Below are 6,707 nucleotides of genomic sequence, written 5' to 3'. Positions count from 1 at the left end.
CGCTCCTTAAAATCTACCACTTTGACCAAGCTTTCGGTCACCTGTCCTAATATCTCCTTATGTGGCTCGGTGTCAAATTCTGTCTGATAATCGCTCCTGTGAAGCGCCTTGGGACGTTTTACTACTTTAAAGGCGCTATATAAATGCACGTTGTTGTTGTGTATATGGGTCTGGTGTTTATATATAAAATGGGTGTTTATAGAATGAGTACGATTTGTAAATAGTGGTGAACGGTTATTTTTCAGGCTGGAGTGCTGTTCCCCAGGGATCGGTATTAGGACCGCTGCTCTTTCTGATATATATTAATGACCTGGACTTGGGTATACTGGGCATAATATCAAAGTTTGCAAATGGCAGGAAACTCAGAAATGTAGTAAATATTGAGACGGAAAGTAACAGACTTCATGAGGACATCTACAGAGTGGTGAAATGGGCAGAGACGCAGCAGATGTAATTTAATACAGAGAAGTGTGAAGTGATCCATTTTGGTAGGAAGATTCAACTGAGGCAATATGATCTAAATGGTACAATTTTAAATCCTGTGCAGGAACAGAGAGACCTGGGGGTGTATTTATCTAACATTGAAGGTGGTGGGACAAGTTGAGAAGGCTGTTAAAAAGCGTACGGGATCTTGGCTTTATTAATAGAGCCATAGAGTACAAAAGCAAGGAAGTATTGCTAAGTCTCTTTACCTCATTGGTTACGCCTCAGATGGAGGATTCTGGGCACAACATTTTAGGAAGGATGGGAAGGCAGAAAAGATTTACAAGCATGTTTCGGGGGATGAGGCACTTTAGTTCCGTGGATAGACTGGAGAAGCTGGGGTTGTTCTCCTTAGAGCAGAGAAGATTGTGAGGAGTTCAAAATCACGAGGGGCCTAGACAGGGCAGTGTCCTAGGCCCAACCATCTTCAGCTGCTTCATCAATGACCTTCCCTCCAAAATAAGGCCAGCAATGGGGATGTTCGCTGAAGTCTGCACAGAAGGAAATGCATTGGATGGTGCCGACATGGATTTTAGGAAGGCGTTTGATTAAAATACCACATAGAAGGCTGGTTAATAAAATTGAGTCTGTCGAAATAGGTGGGTCAGTGGCAGCTTGGATAAGGAATTGGCTTAAGGCTAGAAAACAGCGAGTTGTGGTAAATAGCTGTTTTTCAAACTGGAGGATGGTAGACAGTGGTGTTTCGTAAGGGTCAGTGCTGGGGCCATTGCTTTTGTGATATTTATAAATTACCTGGATATTGGAGTACAGAGTATAATTTCTAAATTTGCCGATGACACCAAACTTGGGGGTGTAACAAACAGTGAGGATGATACCAATCGACTGCAGCAGGGCATAGAAAGGGTAGCAGAATGGGCAGACAAATGGCAGATGGAATTTAATACAGAGAGGTGTGAGATGATGCAGTTTGGCAGAAGGAACAGCGAGAGGCAATACACGTAATGGCAGTTTTAAAGAGTGTGCAGTGAAAGAGGAACCTGGGAGTTAATGTGCATAGGTCCTTGAAGGTGGCAGGACATATGGATAGAGTGATTAACAAACATATAGGATAATGCTTCATAAATAGAGGTATTGAGTACAAAAGTAGAGAAGTTATGCTGAACCTTTATAAAGCGCTGGTTAGGCCACAACTGGAGAATTGCGTCCAGTTCTGGTCACCACACTTTAGGAAGGATGTGAAGGCCATTGAGAGGGTGCAGAGGAGATTTACCAGAATGGTTCTGGGGATGGGGGATCTTAGCTATAAGGACAGGTTGGAGAAGCTGCATTTGTTTTCATTACAACAACAACTTCTATTTATATAGCGCCCTTAACATAGTAAAACGTCCCAAGGCGCGGCACAGGTGTATTTTAAGACAAAGGAGGTTGAGTGGTGAGTTGATAGAGGTGCACAACATTATCGTGAGTTTGAATAGGCTAGACGGGGAAAGGCTGTTCCGACTAGTTGATGTTAAAAGGGCTAGGGGCCACAGATTTAACGTTTTGGGTAAGAGATACAGGGGGAACGTTGGGAAAACATTTTTTACGCAGCGAGTGTTGAGGACCTGGAATTCGCTGCCGACAGAAGTGGTGGAAATGGAGACACACACTGTTTTCAAGTGAATAATGGATAGGCACTTGAGGTAAATAAACTTACCGGGCTACGGGGATAGAGCGGGGGAATGGGACTGACTGGATTGCTCTACAGAACACCAGCACGAACTCGATGGGCCGAATGGCCTCCTTCTGTGCCGTTATGACTCTATGACTGTGGCAGTGATAATGGGGCCTTCAACTATCCTAATATACCTGAGAATCAGGTTCAATATAGAAAGTTCAGAGGAGAAGTGAAAAGGAAAATAAGAGGGGCAAAGAGAGGGTCTGAGAATAGAATGGAAGCTAACATAAAAGGTAATCCTAAAGTCTTCTATAGGCATATATTACCAAGTTTAACGACACTAAGTTAGTGGCAGAGTAAGTAGTGCAGATGGGCGCAGGAAATTGCAAAGGGACATTGATTGAGTGGGAAAACTAGAGGCATCAGATTCAGGAGATTCGAGGGAAGACATTTCGGGACTTTAATGAGTTAGAAAGGAACATTGTTGAAGTGTGCAGTTTTGTTCAGAGAATGTTAGTGATGGGAAATTAAGTCAGAATCTGGGAGTCAGCATTTCACCTTCTCCCTGAACAGATTTTTCTGGAAGCGGCGTGCATCAGTAGTTTCCGTAGTGTAGCGGTTATCACGTTCGCTTTACACGCGAAAGATCCCCGGTTCGATCCCGGGCGGAAACATTATGGTCGAGAGTATTATTTACGTACAGTAAATTGATATACAGTGTGTAAAATCAGATAGGTGATAAAATTTCATCAATGAATAAAAGTTTCGCAAATTATTAAAGTTAAGTTATTTATTTTCGACTGTCCCTCAGTGTGAGCATTTCTTTCATTCTGCTAAATCAACGCTATCGGTTAATGAATGGTGATTAAAAGAATTAAACCACTAAACTACCAGATAACACTTTAAAGAGTTTATCACAATTGCTGATATTTCTTATCTTTTTTCTTGTGTTTTTTCAGCTCTTGGTCCTTTTCAGCTCCTGACCGGATATTCCTCTGATTAAACGTGAACAAAATGCAATATCTCGGAGCCCCGGCCTCGGTTAACACCAACAGATCTAAGCCGCATTTCAGGCACGGAGACAAACCCATGAATTATTCGCTCTTTCACAGCTCAGGTTGTTATTGTCCATCCCAGTGACCCGGGCCAAACCTCCCCATACACCGAGCACAGGCTCAGGAAGCCCCGAGGGAGATGATAACCCGGTCAATGAGCCTCCGTGCAACATTGAACAAGCACCCGGACTGAATCTTTCTAAATGCGGAAGTGAGAACTTGCAAGGGAGCTTTCCAACAGTCAGGCTGGTCGGGAGGTCAATGGCGCTGCGTTCAAATCGCAGTCTCTTCTGGGAGCGTGCGTTCAAATCTCACTTTGCTTATATTTAATTACTAAGTGCAACTCATTTCTTTTGACGCCACTGTGAAACGCTTTGGGACATCCCTCAAAAGTGGGATTCAGCGGTTCACCTGCTCGCTTAACATTCCCATCTGAACTGGTGCTGAAAGTGGAGACGTTTCCGCAGTGTCGGAGCTATCAGGTACGCGGAAACATTTTGTTGGAACTTGCTCCTTATGCAGGTCCAGGGGCGAGTTTGCTCTCCTGTGAAAGGACATAAGAACGAAAGAATTAGGAGCAGGAATAGGCCATATGACTCCCGAGCCTGCTCCGCCATTCAATCAGATAATGGCTGATCATCGACCTTAACTCCACTTTCCTGCCTATCCACATATCCCTTGATTCCACTACAGTCCAAAAATCAATCGACCTCAGCCCTGAATATACTCAACAAATGAGCATCAACAGCACTTTGGGGCAGAGATTTTAAGGAAAGGGGCTGCAATCATTTTAAATCCAACAATGGCTGATGTCACAAGCATTTTTAAGCAAACTCCTAAAATAGAGTGTGTAAAATCAGAAGTGATAAAAGTTCATGACATGCAAAGCATGGAAATTACTGTGTGAAATGGGACGTGGATAACATTAATATCAATATTTTTCTGCCTGACATGGTGGTAAAATCAGATTCAATATTAACTTTCAAAAGAGAAATAAATTGAAAAAGAAACACTTGCAGGGCTTTGGGAAAAGAGCAGGGCAGTGGGAATAATTGGATCGCTCTTTCAAAGAGGCACAGGCACTATGGGCCGAATGGTCTCCTTCTGTGCTGTCTGATTCTATGATTCTATATTAAGTTATTACAGTTTGTCTGTCACCCAGTAAACTTGTTAGCAATTCCTTCAGTGAGCAACACAATGTTGTGGGTTGATTAATGATGATTGAAACAATTATAAAGAGTCTCACTGACTTGAATTATCCCATCATACCTTTGGTTAACAAAAATCTATCAATCGCAGATTAAAATGAGCAATTGATGTAGAGTCTTTGAAAGAGCTATCCAATCAGTCCCACTCCGCTGTTCTTCCCCCATAGCCTCGCTGACCCTCCTGCCAGTGAAAACTGTTTCCCCATAATTTCGATCACCTCTATTAATTCTCCCCTGAACTGCGATTAATGGAGTTCAATGTGGGCAAGTGTCAGATCATCCACTTTGGTGGTAAGAACGATCGGTCAGTGTTTGGTCTGAAAACATTGTCAGGGAATATTGGCCAGGCTTGAACCCAGGCTGGGGAATTATCGTTCAGGCTCACACTGGGTGACCGAGTTACTGCACAAACATTGAACACACCACATCGCTTAAACATTGTTAACTGTTCGTATATACAACTGGGCAGAGTGTAAATCAAAAGTAACAGAAAAAGAGCTCTTTAGTTTAACAAACCTCACTCGAACAATTATGATCGCACCACCGCTGAACAGCCCCTCACTCAGTCCCCGTATAAAAACAGCCGGCGGGACCCCGACTGGATTAGAATCCCCAGCCGGCGGCTGGAGCCGAATCCCCGGCTCAGGATGTGGTTTCACGCTCGTTGCTTTAGTAAACGCGGGTTCAGATGCGATTTTTTTTTCCTGATTCGCTCCTCTTATAGTGAAGGAGACAAAAAGTAACTAAAACCTGCCGAAACCCAGGATCGTCAACCTAACGCTCGCCCAACTAAGCTGTTTCGGCTTTACGGGCTGTGGTAGGTTCGTTGTTCTGCATTCGGTGTGTTACTGACCCCCATATAGAGCAGACAGGGCAGAGTCCCATCATTGGCCTGTGCTCTGGTGTATCTGGTTCCCAGGGCGCCCAGTGAAGCGACCACGTGTATATCTGATCTCCACATTGATGAACAAATACAACAGCAAAAGAACTCGTGGGAAGATTCCAACAGTTGTGAGAAACCCAGACACCGTGTTAATATCTCACCGTCACCATTGGTTGATGAACCGATCTAATAGCTCAAAGCTGGTTTTCAAAACAATTTGTTTAACGGATTTTCTTTCAGCGACTATTTCCATGTTCCGACAATGAATGTTACATTCTTTAATTTGGACAAGTAAACGGAGACTGGACAGTCGCTATCTTGATCTCTCTGACCTGAGGTTTTATCTCTGTAATCTCCGGCTTTAGTATATGTTGTAATTAATTTCCCAACAGGTCGCTGTGGCGCAATCGGTTAGCGCGTTCGGCTGTTAACCGAAAGGTTGGTGGTTCGAGTCCACCCAGGGACTGTGTTTTAACATTTCCAGGTTTTCAAAATGTGCATTTTGGCTGCAAGATCATGGGATAAACTGCAGCACTGGGTACAATGTCGGTGAGTATGAGATCATCCACAGGGATCCGAAAAAACCGTTTCGTAACATTCTCTTATTGGTGACAGACTAATAGGAACATGAGGAGGCCATTCAGCCCCTCAGCCCTGTTCCTTCATTCAATTAGATCCTGGATAACCTGTATCTCAACTGCATTGGCCCGCCTTTGTTCCATATCCAGTTTCACCAGTTTGGAATGGCCTCATTTTTAGGTGCGCCTGGTGCCGCTCCTGGCCTGCTCTTCTACACATCTCACTGACCCAGGTTTGTTCCCCTGGTTTGACGGTAATGGTAGAGTGAGGGATCTCCCGGGCTAGGAGGCTACAGATTGTGGTTGAATACAATTCTACTGCTGCTGATGGTCCAGAATTGTACAGAGAAAATACACGTGTTTTATGAGATATTTTGCTTTATTGATATTTAATCACAAAATTATTTCAACTTTTTCATATTGATTCAGTTTTAATGGGAAATATTTTACAAAATGTTTCCGCCCGGTTTCTAACGGGACCTTTCGTGTGTTAGGTGAATGTGATAACCACTACACTGCGGAAACTCTGCTCCGTGAGCTGTCACTGGAACATCACAGAAGAGAACCGCAGTCTACAAATGCAAGTAATAGAATCATAGAGTCACAGAGTCACACGGCACAGAAGGAGGGCATTCGGCCCATCGAGTCTGTGCTGGCTCTCTGTAGAGCAATCCAATCAGCCCCATTCCCCCGCTCTATCCCAGTATCCCTGCAAGTTTATTTCCCTCAAGTGCCTATCCAGCCTTCCCTTGAAAACTGAGTGTCTCCGCTTCCACTACTTCCATCGGCAGTGAATTCCAGGTCCTCACCACTCGCTGCGTCAAAAGGTTTCCCCTCACATCCCCCCTATATCTCTTGCCCAAAATCTTAAATCTGTGTCCC

The 6,707-nt window shown here is 44.0% G+C and overlaps 2 non-coding genes across 2 annotated transcripts; both read left to right on the top strand.

Annotated features, from left to right (window-relative positions):
* The first annotated feature begins 2,702 nt into the window (after positions 1-2,702).
* On the top strand, positions 2,703-2,775 carry trnav-uac (transfer RNA valine (anticodon UAC)). Its single transcript has one exon. It is a non-coding gene; the product is annotated as a tRNA-Val (tRNA).
* A 2,864-nt stretch (positions 2,776-5,639) lies between these two features.
* trnan-guu (transfer RNA asparagine (anticodon GUU)) lies at positions 5,640-5,713 on the top strand. Its single transcript has one exon. It is a non-coding gene; the product is annotated as a tRNA-Asn (tRNA).
* The last annotated feature ends 994 nt before the right edge of the window (positions 5,714-6,707 follow it).

This window comes from Somniosus microcephalus, unplaced genomic scaffold, assembly GCF_052327205.1.
Source record: "Somniosus microcephalus isolate GS21.2 unplaced genomic scaffold, FLI_Smic_1.0 unresolved_chr4, whole genome shotgun sequence".
NCBI classification, from domain to species: Eukaryota; Metazoa; Chordata; class Chondrichthyes; order Squaliformes; family Somniosidae; genus Somniosus; species Somniosus microcephalus.
Note: the sequence above shows the minus strand (reverse complement) of the source record. Positions and strands in the feature narration are given on the sequence as shown.